Here is a 15,022-nt window from a genome sequence, read left to right as displayed (position 1 = left end):
AACATCACCGAATCACCGCATACAGAAATTCATTGCTTGAAACGGTGAAGTGACGAAGTCGACCGTAAGACGAACTGTTGACTTGGAAACACACAAATCGGTACTGACGTGAGACAAGAGAACCACTAAATTCGTTTTTCCGACACCACAGTTTTATATAGATCCAATCATTACTTGCTTATTTATATAGGGGCCACAGAAATGGAAGCACACAGAAAAGGAGGAGTCTTGAAATTTGGGTTGTGGGTCTCTGAGTTGCATAAAGAAAACGGCCCCAAATTTTCCCCACTAGAAGATCCATAACAAACGTTGTCGCGAATCCGAGAACTAAGGGTTTTATAAGCCGACCGGCCGACATGCTAGGAGCCTCACATCTCGCCCCGCAGCGATCACCCCGCCGCCCTTCTGGCCGATCTTTCTTTGTGTTAAGTTTGTTGAGGTGTTGCTCGAGATGCCGATTAGCACAACAGAGAGAAAAAAAACTAGGATTTTTCTTGGTGTTTTAGAACTGACAAGCACAAAAAAGGGGAAAAAGCTGTGGGCAGAGAAATGGCTTCAATGATATGAATTCAGCCGCACTTCGTTACTGAAGGAGCTGGGATCCGATGATATCTCAAATTTTTTACATATGGCGAGAAATGAGCTGGTAAACCTCGTCAAGCGACAGTTGGGGAAAAAGAATATTAGGATGAGAGAAGATAAAAACTGAGGGTTTTTTTAACTACCTGATGGCAGGAGACCACCAAGCTTTTGCAGCCCTATCTCCACAGTTACTACATCTACATCCATACTCCGCAAGCCACCTGACGGTGTGTGGCGGAGGGTACCTTGAGTACCTCTATCGGTTCTCCATTCTATTCCAGTCTCGTATTGTTCGTGGAAAGAAGGATTGTCGGTATGCTTCTGTGTGGGCTCTAATCTCTCTGATTTTATCCTCATGGTCTCTTCGCGAGATATACATAGGAGGGAGCAATATACTGCTTGACTCTTCGGTGAAGGTATGTTCTCGAAACTTTAACAAAAGCCCGTACCGAGCTACTGAGCAATTTTTTCTTGTTGTGGTCCATACTACCTCCATTGAAAAATGTTCAAATATATGTGAAATCCTAAGGGACCAAACTGCTGAGGTAATCGGTCCCTCCGGCGGGAGGGGCCGCGCAATCCGTGACATGGCGCCCACGTCCGGGCGTCGCTCCTGCAGAGTCTTCCACTGGAGTTTACCATCTCTGTAACGCTTTCGCGATTACTAAATGATCCTGTAACGAAGCGCGCTGCTCTCCGTTGGATCTTCTCTATCTCTTCTATCAACCCTATCTGGTACGGATCCCACACTGCTGAGCAGTATTCAAGCAGTGGGCGAAGAAGCGTACTGTAACCTACTTCCTTTGTTTTCGGATTGCATTTCCTTAGGATTCTTCCAATGAATCTCAGTCTGGCATCTGCTTTACCAACGATCAACTTTATATGATCATTCCATTTTAAATCACTCCTAATGCGTACTCCCAGATAATTTATGGAATTAACTGCTTCCAGTTGCTGACCTGCTATTTTGTAGCTAAATGATAAGTGATCTATCTTCCTATGTATTCGCAGCACATTACACTACGTGAAAGTATTCCTGAAACCTACAGCGGAAATACAGATGCCTGAGGAAATGCGTCACGGCAAAGAATAACAAAACAAACGATGATCATGTAAACTTAACGTATTTCTTTATGTATGTGTATGTAGCATAAAAGAGGTCCCCTGCCAATTTAAGAAACTCATTTCAAACTATGAACAAAAAGAATGCAATTGGCTGTGGCCACGTCACGTAATAGAGTAATAGACATACAAGAAATTGAACTGACTGATTGAAATAGTAAGGAAGGAAGGGGTGGTTCATATGGAGTTAGTGATGTCCACCAGAAAGAGAGAGAGTGGTGCAATCTAAGCACTGAAGGCAATAGAAATAATGTAGCTGAGAAATAATTTAAGGAGTCCAGCTGGAACGTACAAGGGGTGGACAGTGTATGGAAGCACCAGAAACTCAACACATTACCACGCCTAACAAGGTGTAGGAAGCCGTTTGCATTTTAAACAGTTTCCGGTCATCTCTGAATGGATATATAAAGGTTATGCACTATTTTCAAGGCAATCTCATACAGTTCTTCCTGCAAAATCGTAATTCAGATAACAGTGATGGAGATGAATAACGATCACGCATCCTTGTCTCCAACGTAGACCACAAGGGCTCAGTAGTAGAGAGATCTGGTGTATGTGATGGCCTGAAGAGATACGACAGTTCATCTTCGTGATCACATACCTAGTTTTGGACTATGAGATGTGGAAATAGGGGCTCTGTTGTCTTGGAACATGGCGTCACCATTGGGGAACAAAGATTGTAGCGTGGGATGGACTGATCTGTCAAAATAGCCACATAGTATTTGGCACTAGTGCGACCTAGTTGTGCAACCGTGGGGCCCATGAAATATCACTGTATGGCTGTCCATATCATCACCAAATCTCCGCCATGTTTCACGCTTGGGACGTAAACTGAGCCAGAAATTGAAAATAGTCTGAAACAAGACGTCGAACCAAATGAGTTTCTTCCATCGTTCCATAGTTCAGGTTGTGTGGCTTCGGCAGGACGGTTTCCCATTATGGGCATTAACATCATTGATGAATGGTTTTGGGATTCCAGCTCGCCTTGCAGTTCCCTGCCTTCTGAAGCTCCCTTCGTGTTGTTTTGATGCTGACAAGGAACGCGAGTGCGATATTTAGTCCTCTTCTTTTTTGCCACAACCCTCTCCAACGACTGTTCGTTATGATCAGTCAACACACACTTCCGTCCGTGTGGATAATTCCCACTTTTCCTGTATACGGCATAAATCTTTGATATGGTGCCAAGTACTTCAGCTGCCTTGGTTACGGAAGCATCTACTACACGAGCACCAACAATTTGCCTACATTCGAATGCACTGAGCTCTGACAGAACGCACTCACAACTACACAGAACAATGTTCTCACCACAACTGACACTTGCAACGTATTGAGGATATTTCACAGGTGTAGTTCGTGGGCAAGTACAACAGCGCAACCTTCAGGTGTGGCTAGGCATTTGCATTTACGTTCAGGCATATATTTCTCGCGTTGTTTCCACATTTTTGTCCATCCCTGTAGGTCAGAGCGGAAGACTGGTCTCCTGGGCTCATCTCTTGAGAGAGGAAACCAACCCATATACGACACTCGCCAACCCGATTAAGGACGATGGCCCAGTAAAGACTACCTGTAGCCTTAAGATTCGTTAATAGTAAAAATCAGAATATTAGAAAAGTAATGGTTGTCAGTTGGACCATCAATAATACAACAAGGTGAAAGAAATAACCAGGTCAGCAGGTGGGTGGGGCGAATCGAGTGTCCTCCTGGGCTTTCGCGGCCGTCCCTCTGCCCCCCTCCCCTTTCCCCTCTCCCGATCTGTTACCGCCAAGGCGTTAAGAAGAGGCACTATTCATTGGAACGCTACCTCTAAAACGGAAAACAAGGAGCAGCAGAAAAGGGGCTGGCTGCATCAAAATCAATTCGGATTAAAATAGGGATGATCAAGGCAGCTGCTAGGAAAGAACGTAGTATCGGGAGTTCCCCAGATGCAGCACGCGGCGGGGGTCACCCAACTCCAGCCACCACATCCCCACCCCTCAAGTAGTTTAAAACATTATGCCTGAGAATTAAAAAATACACTTTCAGGGAGAAAAAAATAACTACTTCAACCAGCCGAGTCTTCGGTCAATATAAGGGGCAAACTATCCAGGAGACCATGCTCAGCACGGAGAGCGAGAAGGACGACATATTCTACCAGGATGTGAGCTGCTGTCTGTAAGGCTTCGCAACCACAACGTGGGCGCGGCTCGTTACAGAAAATGAAACAAGTGATCGATCCAGCATGAAATGAAATGAACGTATGGTATTTTTGACATAGGTGTCCCCTTCTAGGGACTTCGGCTGCCCGGTGCGGTTTAAAATCAGAGACGTAGTATCGACGGCTATTGAGAGATGTATGCCGAATAAATTAACAAGAGATGGTACTGATCCCCAATGGTACACAAAACAAATGAGACCATAGTTGCCGAAACAACGGAAGAGCATGCCAAATTAAAAAGAACGCAAAATCTCCAAGATTGGCGAAGTTTTACAGAATCTCGAAATTCAGCGCTGTCTTCAATGCCAGATGTTTTTAATAGTTTCCATAACGAAACTATCTCGAAATCTGGCAGAAAATCCAAAGAGATGGTGGTCGCATGTGAAGCACACCAACGGCAAGACGCCATCAGTACCTGCACTGTGACGTTACAGCTTCCTTCACAAAAGACGACGAAGTAAATATTCCAGAATTCGAACCACGAACTACAAACATTAGCCACTTAGAAGTAGCGGAGCAACTTAAAACAATAAATGCCTCTGGTCCAGATAGTATACCAAGTATATCAATCAGGTTCCTTTCAGAGTATGCTGATAAAATAGCTCTATACTTAGCAATCCTATACAACTCCCGCTCGTAGAAAGATCCGATCCAAGGTCAGGAAAGTTGCACAGGGCACTCCAATACTCAGGAAGTAGAAGTAATCTGCTGAATTGGAGACCATATCACTAACGTAAATTTGCAGTAGGATTATGGAAAATATACTAAATTCGAACGCTATGAATTATCTCTAAGAACATGATTTATTGACAAATGGCTAATATGGACTCAGAAAAGATCGTTCTTATGAAACAACAACCTACTTATTCTCAAGAAGTAATGAGTGATACCGACTTGCGACATCTAATTGATTAATTATTTTTAGATTTCCAGAATGTTTTCGACACCATTGCTCACAAGCGACTTCTAATCAAAGTGTATGTGCATATAGTATCGCCTCTGTTGTTGGATTCGTGATTTCCTGTCAGAAAGGTCACAGTTCGAAGTAATTGAGGGAGGTCATCGAATGTATCTGACATTCCCCGGTGAAGTGTTAGTTCACCTGCTTTTTACGGTCTACATAAACGATGACATTTTCCACACCACGAAAATCGTCTCATTTTTGGGTCTGTGGAACGAAAACTTTAATCTAGGAGAAACTGAGCAGCCGACTTAGATTGTTTTCAGATGACGCTGCCATTTACCGTTTATAAACTCATCAGATGATCAAAACAAATTGCAAAATAATTAAGACACGATGTCTATATTGCGCAAAGTGGCAGTTGACTTTAAATAACAAATTCATACAAATACTAGAAGAAATCCGCTAAATTCGATTACGTGGTAAAACACACAAATCTGAAGGCTGCACATTCATCTAAACACCTAGGGATTAAAATAAAGAGTAACTTAAATTGGAATGATCATGCAGGAAATGTTGTGCAGAAAGCGAACCAACGAGTGCGATTTATTGGCAGGACACTCAGGAAATGCAACAGGTCTACTAAAGAGACTGCTTATACTACGCTTGTCCGCCTTCTGACTGCCGCACAGTGTGGGATCTGCGTTAGAGAGGATTGATGGAGGACATCGAGAAAGTTCAAAGGAGGACAGCTCGTCTTGTATTATCACGAAATAAGGTGGAGAGCGCCACAAACACGATACAAGAATCGGGGTGGCAATCATTAAAACAAATGATGTTTTTCTTTGCGAGAGGAAATTTCACTCCTCATGAAATTTCAATCAACAGGTTTCTCCTCCGAATGATAGAATATTTTGTTGGCCCCCTTCTACATAGGAAAAAATGATCACTTAATAAAATAAGAGAAATCAGGGCTTGAGTGGAAAGATTTAAGTGGTCGTTTTTCCTTTCGCCGTTCGAGAGTGAAAAGGCAGACAAATAACTTGATGGTGGTTCGATGAACTCTGACAGACGCTTAATTGTGAACTACAGAGTAACCATTTGGATGTAGAAGTAGGAAACTTAGAACTGTGTAGCTGGATTAGGCTTTGGATGTCTTTCGAACGCCTCTGCGTAAAGGTCGACGGACTCTATGTCACGGAACGGAACTTTGAAATATTCTACAATGCAATGCATCTCAAATGGCAGACAGGCCGTGAACAGAGGGGAACGGATCATCAATGTGAAGCATTTCGGGAAAAAAAAAATGACATCGGCGATGGTGGAGGAGAATGTTGTCTGCTAAAATAGAAAATTAGCCTGTTTTCGCCGCAGTCACTGATATTATCTAGTAGTGGAATTTGTTTTGTTGAGTCTTTTTAATCTATTTCGTTGAAGTTTCCGAACATTCCATGAAGACTGATATTACAATGGCCAAAGGCACCCAGCCGCAAGCTTGTGGGTTTTTAACCACTTGATACGCCTGGGAACTCGAGAAAATTTTATTAGAAAAATACAACTCAAAAATTTGAACAGAGTGCTGCTTATGTGACATATGTACGAAGCTTTCCCGAACTCCTTAGGTTCAGAAATAAAGATGTTATTACAGGGCGCATACGCCACGGGAAATCCGGTAAAAAACCAGGAATTTTTGTATCCAGGAGAAGACCGCCAAAAACCCGGGATTTTTTTAGAATTCCGGGAATTTATCATTGTTCTAGTTTTCAGCAAAATATTTGTTATTTTGACTGGTAAGAACTGACACTGTGACAAAGAACTTCACTGTATCCCGCCACCGCAGAACAATATTGCGGCCATGAAACAAATAAAAAAAAGTAAAACTTAACCGAGAGAAAACCAAAATAAAACTCAAGTGGCAAGGGAAATCAGCCATTTACAACAACGGAACACAATTCACACACAAGCGTCTGCCAACAGCAAAACGTGGCAAAGCCCTTAGGACGAAACTATGCAATTCTTCATAACAACAAACTGCTTCCGGTGAGCACGACTTCATAACTGTTCGCAATAAGGTCGCTTGAACAGTTGCCAGCGGGCTCATGGCCATGCGCAGTTCAGTCGCGTGTGAGCAGTACCTTCTCCCGCTTTTGTGTGGCTGTTGGCTGTATCAGCAGTAGCAACAAGAAGCCAGATGCTACCCGGAAACATTTTTCTGACGCAGCCAAGCTGCCAGATTCGCACGTTCGCAGAGTAGCCTGAGTTATAGTGGGTAGAGGGAGTAGTTTCCACCTGCCCAGTTTCTACTTTCAGTGATTTTGCTGTTTCCTCTTCACTTACAGCTCTCACGTCAAATGAAAACAAAACAGAATTCTATGGCCGGAAGCTATCAAGTGAATTAAACTACAATCTCATAATTACGGAAGGCTCAAATTTGTTTTTAGTTTCAGTTTCCTGATTTGATTTTATTTCCAAGTTTTTGGCAGTCAATCATTAATCGTCTTGCAGAACAACGAAGTTGTTTCTGTCGATTTGCTAAAGAAATTTGCCTTTTATTAGTCTTTCTCCCAGTGTCAGTTACTTTATGTGAAACTAAGAGTTTCGTTCCACACCATTGACCAATTTCAACTGTGTGCTTAATTTCAAATGCACATTTACATCTTTCAGCACGTATGGCATTTTTGTTGTTGTGGTCTTCAGTCCTGAGACTGGTTTGATGCAGCTCTCCATGCTACTCTATCCTGTGCAAGCTGCTTCATCTCCCAGTACCTACTGCAACCTACATCCTTCTGAATCTGCTTAGTGTATTGATCTCTTGGTCTCCCTCTACGATTTTTACCCTCCACGCTGCCCTCCAATGCTAAATTTGTGATCCCTTGATGCCTCAAAACATGTCCTACCAATCGATCCCTTCTTCTAGTCAAGTTGTGCCACAAATTTCTCTTCTCCCCAATCCTATTCAATACCTCATTAGTTACGTGATCTACCGACCTTATCTTCAGCATTCTTCTGTAGCACCACATTTCGAAAGCTTCTATTCTCTTCTTGTCCATACTAGTTATCGTCCATGTTTCACTTCCATACATGGCTACACTCCATACAAATACTTTCAGAAACGACTTCCTGACACCTAAATCTATACTCGATGTTAACAAATTTCTCTTCTTCAGAAACGATTTCCTTGCCATTGCCAGTCTACATTTTATATCCTCTCTACTTCGACCATCAGTTATTTTGCTCCCCAAATAGCAAAACTCCTTTACTACTTTAAGTGTCTCATTTCCTAATCTAATTCCCTCAGCATCACCCGACTTAATTCGAATACATTCCATTATCCTCGTTTTGCTTTTGTTGATGTTCATCTTATACCTTCCTTTCATGACACTGTCCATTCGGTTCAGCTGCTCTTCAAGGTCCTTTGCTGTCTCTGGCAGAATTACTATGTCATCGGCGAACTTCAAAGTTTTTACTTCTTCTCCATGAATTTTAATACCTACTCCGAATTTTTCTTTTGTTTCCTTTACTGCTTGCTCAATATACAGATTGAATAACATCGGGGAGAGGCTACAACCCTGTCTCACTCCTTTCCCAACCACTGCTTCCCTTTCATGCCCCTCGACTCTTTATAACTGCCATCTGCTTTCTGTACAAATTGTAAATAGCCTTTCGCTCCCTGTATTTTACCCCTGCTGCCTTTAGAATTTGAAAGAGTATTCCAGTCAACATTGTCAAAAGTTTTCTCTAAGTCCACAAATGCTAGAAATGTAGGTTTGCCTTCCTTAATCTATTTTCTAAGATAAGTCGTAGGGTCAGTATTGCCTCACGTGTTCCAAAATTTCTGCGGAATCCAAACTGATCTTCGCCGAGGTCTGCTTCTACCAGTTTTTCCATTCGTCTGTAAAGAATTCGCGTTAGTATTTTGCAGCTGTGACTTATTAAACTGATAGTTCGGTAATTTTCACATCTGTCCACGCCTGCTTTCTTTGGGATTGGAATTATTATATTATTCTTGAAGTCTGAGGGTATTTCGCCTGTCTCATACATCTTGCTCACCAGATGATAGAGTTTTGTAAGGACTGGCTCTCCCAAGGGCGCCAGTAGTTCTAATGGAATGTTGTCTACTCCCGGGGCCTTGTTTCGACTCAGATCTTTCAGTGCTCTGTCAAACTCTTCACGCAGTATAGTATCTCCCATTTCATCTTCATCTACATCCTCTTCCATTTCCATAATATTGTCCTCCAGTACATCGCCCTTGTATAGACCCTCTATATACTCCTTCCACCTTTCTGCTTTCCCTTCTTTGCTTAGAACTGGGTTTCCATCTGAGCTCTTGATATTCATACAAGTGGCTCTCCTTTCTCCAAAGGTCGCTTTAATATTACTATAGGCAGTATCTACCTTACCCCTAGTGAGGTAAGCCTCTAAAACCTCACATTTGTCCTCTAGCCATCCCTGCTTAGCCATTTTGCACTTCCTATCGATCTCATTTTGAGACGTTTGTATTCCCTTTTGCCTGCTTCATTTATTGCGTTTTTATATTTTCTCCTTTCATCAATTAAATTCAATATTTCCTCTGTTACCCAAGGGTTTCCACTAGCCCTCGTCTTTTTACCTACTTGATCCTCTGCTGCCTTCATTACTTCATCCCTCAGAGCTACCCATTCTTCTTCTATTGTATTTCCTTCCCCCATTCCTGTCAATTGTTCCCTTATGCTCTCCCTGAAACTCTGTACAACCTCTGGTTTAGTCAGTTTATCCACGTCCCATCTCCTTAAATTCCCACCTTTTTGTAGTTTCTTCAGTTTTAATCTACAATTCATAACTAATAGATTGTGGTCAGAGTCCACATCTGCCCCTGGAAATGTCTTACAATTTAAAACCTGGTTCCTAAATCTCTGTCTTACCATTATATAATCTGATACCTTCTAGTATCTCCAGGATTCTTCCGTGTATACAACCTTCTTTTATGATTCTTGAACCAAGTGTTAGCTATGATTAAGTTATGCTCTGCACAAAATTCTACCAGACGGCTTCCTCTTTCATTTCTCTCCCCCAATCCATATTCACCCACTATGTTTCCTTCTCTCCCTTTTCCTACTCTCGAATTCCAGTCACCCATTACTATTAAATTTTCGTCTCCCTTCACTACCTGAATAATTTCTATTATCTCATCATACATTTCATCAATCTGTTCGTCATCTGCAGACCTAGTTGGCATATAAACTTTTACTACTGTAGTAGGCATGGACTTCGTGTCTATCTTGGCCACAATAATGCGTTCACTATGCTGTTGGTAGTAGCTTACCCGCACTCCTATTTTCCTATTCATTACTAAACCTACTCCTGCATTACCCCTATTTGATTTTGTATTTATAACCCTGTATTCACCTGACCAGAAGTCTTCAAATGGCTCTGAGCACTATGGGACTCAACTGCTGAGGTTATTAGTCCCCTAGAACTTAGAACTAGTTAAACCTAACTAACCTAAGGACATCACAAACATCCATGCCCGAGGCAGGATTCGAACCTGCGACCGTAGCGGTCTTGCGGTTCCAGACTGCAGCGCCTTTAACCGCACGGCCACTTCGGCCGGCTTGACCAGAAGTCTTCTTCCTCCTGCCACCGAATTTCACTAATTCCCACTATATCTAACTTTAACCTATCCATTTCCCTTTTTAAATTTTCTAACCTACGTGCCCGATTAAGGGATCTGACATTCCACACTCCGATCCGCAGAAAGCCAGTTTTCTTTCTCCTGATGACGTCCTCTTGAGTAGTCCCCGCCCGGAGATCCGAATGGGGGACTGGTTAGTGTTGCAAGGCCAGATCAGTCAGTCATCCAGACTGTTGCCCCTGCAACTACAGAAAAGGCTGCTGCCCCTCTTCAGGAACCACGCGTTTGTCTGGCCTCTCAACAGATACCCCTCCGTTGTGGTTGCACCTACGGTACGGTCATCTGTATCGCTGAGGCACGCTAGCCTCCCCACCAACGGCAAGGTCTATGGTTCATGGGGGTAGGGCAAACATTTTTAAGGTAAATATATGTTTTGTTCTCTATCAAAATCTCATTTGCTAAGTATGCCTCTCAGTAGTTAGTGCCTTCAGTTAGAATCTTTTATTTAGCTGGCAGTATTGGCGCTCGCTGTATTGCGGTAGTTCGAGTAACGAAGATTTTTGTGAGGTAAGTGATTCATGAAAGGTTATAGGTTATTGTTAGTCAAATGGCTCAGAGCACTATGGGACTTAACGTCTTTGGTCATCAGCCCCCTAGAACTTAGAACTACTTAAACTTAACTAACCTAAGGACATCACACACATCCATGCCCGAGGCAGGATTCGAACCTGCGACCGTAGCAGTCACGCGGTTCCAGACTGAAGCGCCCAGAACCGCACGGCCACAACGGCCGGCTATTGTCAGTCAGAGCCATTCTTTTGTAGGGATTATTGAAGTCAGATTGCGTTTAGCTAAAAAGATTGTGTGCCAGTTTAGTGTTGATCAGAATAAGTAAAGAGAGTAATGTCTGAGTACGTTCAGTTTTGCTCAGCTGTTTGAAAATCAAGGTGACTGTACACCCCCTCTCACCCGAGAACGGAATCAGCGCACCCAATCTTTCTGCTTCTGGAATAAATCCTCTGTCCAAGCGTGAGAAAGTTTTCTAAATGTTTATGTAGGTGTATCTGAGGCAGGACGTGGGAGCCAGCCGGGTATTCACCTAATGGAAAGTAGGAAACCGTCTAAAAACTACATGCAAGCCGAACGACCTACCGGTATTCGTCTGTTACCCTAGAACACTAAAGGGGAGGAACGTTACATAATTACTAAACCATCATAAATTTTACTATATATTTTACTTGAAGAAATTTTGATTAGTAGTTCATGCACTAGTTATTTTGTGACAAAATAAGTACAAAATGTTTGTTTTGTACACTACATTGACAATACCAAGTTCACGTAGAACGCGATTTGTGACATACTGCAACAGTAACAGGATTTAGTAATCTGGAGTTAACCCCGTCGGGAGGATTTGATTCGGAACAGGCGAGGCTCCCTGTCCCGGAAGAGAGCGTTTTAACGCTCACGGCATTCCGGGCGGGTTGCAAGCATACAACCACCACGAACAAGTTTAACGTTACACTTTGAGGACTAAAGGGAGGTTTTGCTGGTAGATTCTATGGGCACAACTATTCTTGCTGCGGAAAATGAAACGCGACGTTACAAGAGAAAATGCGAGGCCATTTCTTTCCGGGGTTGTTCCATCCCAGATGGTTGTGTGGCTGCCTACCGCTACAACAACACTAACAAAAACAACTGATTGAAGCTTTGAGGTCTGCGCTTTTTATTCAGCTACTTTATTGCTAAGATGTCACTGAGGGACTAATTTTTTCATGGGATATTCCTAGACTCGCCATGAAAGTTTATTGATCAAACTATTCTAAGTCTTCGATAGTTGTTAGAAGTCTCTTCAAGTGTCTCTTAGTTCGAATTATATTTTGCTTCAGTTCAATAAAGCGTACGACCATATGTGCTACTCTTTCATGTGTGTTCGATATAGGTGCTTATTTCAACATGAAGTATTTAATAATGAAATTCCACCATTCAGATACTGAACACTTCCATGGTCCTATTGCTAAAACATATTATTGCAGTTGGCCGTTATTGGAAACACGTGGTGACGTTAAAGTAAAGAAGTCCAGTGGTGACAAAGAGCGCATCGCATTGTCAACCCTTTCCAGTCAGTTGTGCATATACTATCAATCGCAATTGCGCGCTTGCTCACGATAAGTCGACCGAAGCACCCTTACACCCAGGCCCAATATATTGTGGTCAACTAACACATATGAACCGAAACGTGCGATCTTCAGAGATTAGCGCTTCACCTCAACAGGGAGCTAGGATATTAGAAATACCGTGTTCCTTGTGCAAAACACTACAGCTTGGACAAACAAGGAGAGGCAAATCTGGGACGAACTTGGGGCTACTAGTAGGGGGCCACTGAAAAGCAAGTCCTGCGAAGAGGCTTAGGTCACAACGCTTCAGTTTTTGGAAAAAAAAAAAAAGAAAGAAAGCTGAAAGGTCCTGACTGGGCCAGGTGGACTCTTTAGAAGAGTCGCAAATAAGGAAGTTCTATTCACACATCCCACCTGCAGCTTCACAGTTTCCAGTTAATCGAATTACTGATTTAGACCCATTACATATACACTTGAAAAAGATAAGGACGTGCTAACTGCAGCTTCAGTCAAGTGGTACAGGAATTGCGTTCCTGTCTCAAGAAACTAAGGCGCGCGGGTTCCAATTTTAGTTCTTACAATTTATGTCTCAGTTCTCTTTAGTAAGCGTATGGAAACTGTCACCAAATTTACATATTTTAAATAAATGCTATTGTAAACAAGAGGACGGAAGTGATCAGCTAATATTTCTCTACTTTCCCTGCTTCTATGACGCATACCACCTGAGACACTAATGCTTTCCAAAATACGGAAAAAACTGTCAGTGTTCGAGAAACAGGAAGGGGAGGGGAAATGAAGCAGCACTTTGTTTCTCTTTTCATCTTCACACTCCCTAAAACGGACACCATTATCGTGCCTAGAACTGAAGAAAAAAGAATTGGAAGAAGTTAGATTCGAACCCATGCACATCAAAGTTTCCTGTGATAAGGGAGGCCTTACAAAATTGGCTGCCGCCACAGTCAGAAAGAGCTCTCCCTCCCCCTCCTCAATAATGCGTACCTGCAACTGATGGAAATAATTCAATTTCTCGGAAACCATTAGGTTGCATACCTCATACCTAAAAGTAAATTTCCTAAATTTCGAGGATTCTAATGATTCGACCTTGTCCGACTTGAATCATGTATCATGAATGTGACTTAACTTTTTTCGGAAGCAGAAGCTTGGTGACAAACACTTTGACAGGAGTCACTTTTGAGTGGCCGTTAACTAAAACGTCGAAGCTATGCGAAATGGTGGGTCGCAGTACCTCTCCTCTACTTGTCGTAAGTTACTCATACCGACATTAAATTTTCCAGGAAAATTCCATTCATAAATCACTAATTTTAAGATTTTTCGTTTCTTAATTACTTGGAAGTATGTAAGTATTTAAAGCTGCAATATTATTAATCGTTATTAAAAATAAGAAATAATAAGTATCACATTCTGTTCATGTACAATTTCATATTGTGAAAGTGCGACCTGTCTTAGTAACGAGATGGCAGGTCATTTGTAAATGACAGTAAATAAATAAATAATTTTTGATAATGTTGCATAAAATCTGTGCTGTGATGTTACATTCTCCCTTAACACTAAAGAAATTATAAGTACCACAAAATTTGAATATAAGTGTCGAACGAGAACGTCCGAAAAAATATCTTAGCTTGACTGTTCACACTCTGTTCGCCACAATAAGATGTCGAGCGAACGGAGCGTATGCGAAGTAGCCACAAGCACTGAAAGTATGTGTCACTAACTAACAAAAATTCCTAAACAGTAAAGAATGTATGTTGTTTTGTGTTACCTGAGACTCCTAGGTTATGTACAACGGACAGGTCAGCGCCACACTGCTTGCCAGGTGAGTTGCTTGTTGTGGAGCCCAATTCAAGGAACCGCGAGTTTCCGCTGACAGGAAATGCCACGGCCCTCTGCGGTTGCCCCGACAACTATCGCACCGAATGTTTCACTTGCAATCGCTGCCTGGCGTGTGTGCGTCATTTATGGGAAAAAATTCTTTTCGGTTTCTAAAGCATTACTTGTTCATCAGATCTTGAATTCTCATAATTCGACTGCAAGCTTTTCGTTCATGCATTTTCATATTCCCAGACCTCTTCATAAGATGCAGAAGTTTACAACACGTTTGCAGCTATTGCTTCGACACCTGCATCTATACTGTATACACCACATGAAAGTGCGTGGCTGAAGGCACTTTTCACGTTAATGTTGCTTCCCGTTTCACTCACGTTTTGCGCAGTATGTTTCACAGTTGCTGTTATAGGCTTCTACGGATTGTAGAGGGGACTTAATAGATACGGAACGCAGGTCTAGAAACGAACCGTCTGGTTATAAAATAAGTTTGAAGATTGGATCACTTTCAAATCCTGGTAGACACACAGCGGAGTCAAATGAGCTCCGACCTTTGTGCTCTACAGGTGTGGCTCGACGCTGTGACTCTGCTGTTCGTTGCACAAGTTGTATCTGCGACGCATGCTTCCACAAACACTGGTGAGCGGCCGTGGAAC

General features: G+C 42.4%; 1 protein-coding gene across 1 annotated transcript in view; it reads right to left on the bottom strand.

Moving 5' to 3' along the window:
- The window catches only part of LOC124793277, a 90,655-nt gene extending 76,294 nt beyond the window's left edge, over positions 1 to 14,361 (bottom strand). The window contains exon 1 of the mRNA XM_047258007.1: positions 14,305 to 14,361. The gene's annotated coding sequence lies outside the window, so the exon portion shown is untranslated. The remainder of the gene's footprint in view (positions 1 to 14,304) is intronic.
- Positions 14,362 to 15,022: the final 661 nt, after the last annotated feature.

Source organism: Schistocerca piceifrons, chromosome 1 (assembly GCF_021461385.2).
Source record: "Schistocerca piceifrons isolate TAMUIC-IGC-003096 chromosome 1, iqSchPice1.1, whole genome shotgun sequence".
In the NCBI taxonomy this organism is placed as follows: domain Eukaryota; kingdom Metazoa; phylum Arthropoda; class Insecta; order Orthoptera; family Acrididae; genus Schistocerca; species Schistocerca piceifrons.
The sequence above is the reverse complement of the archived record's forward strand: the minus strand, read 5'-3'. Positions and strand labels throughout refer to the sequence as shown.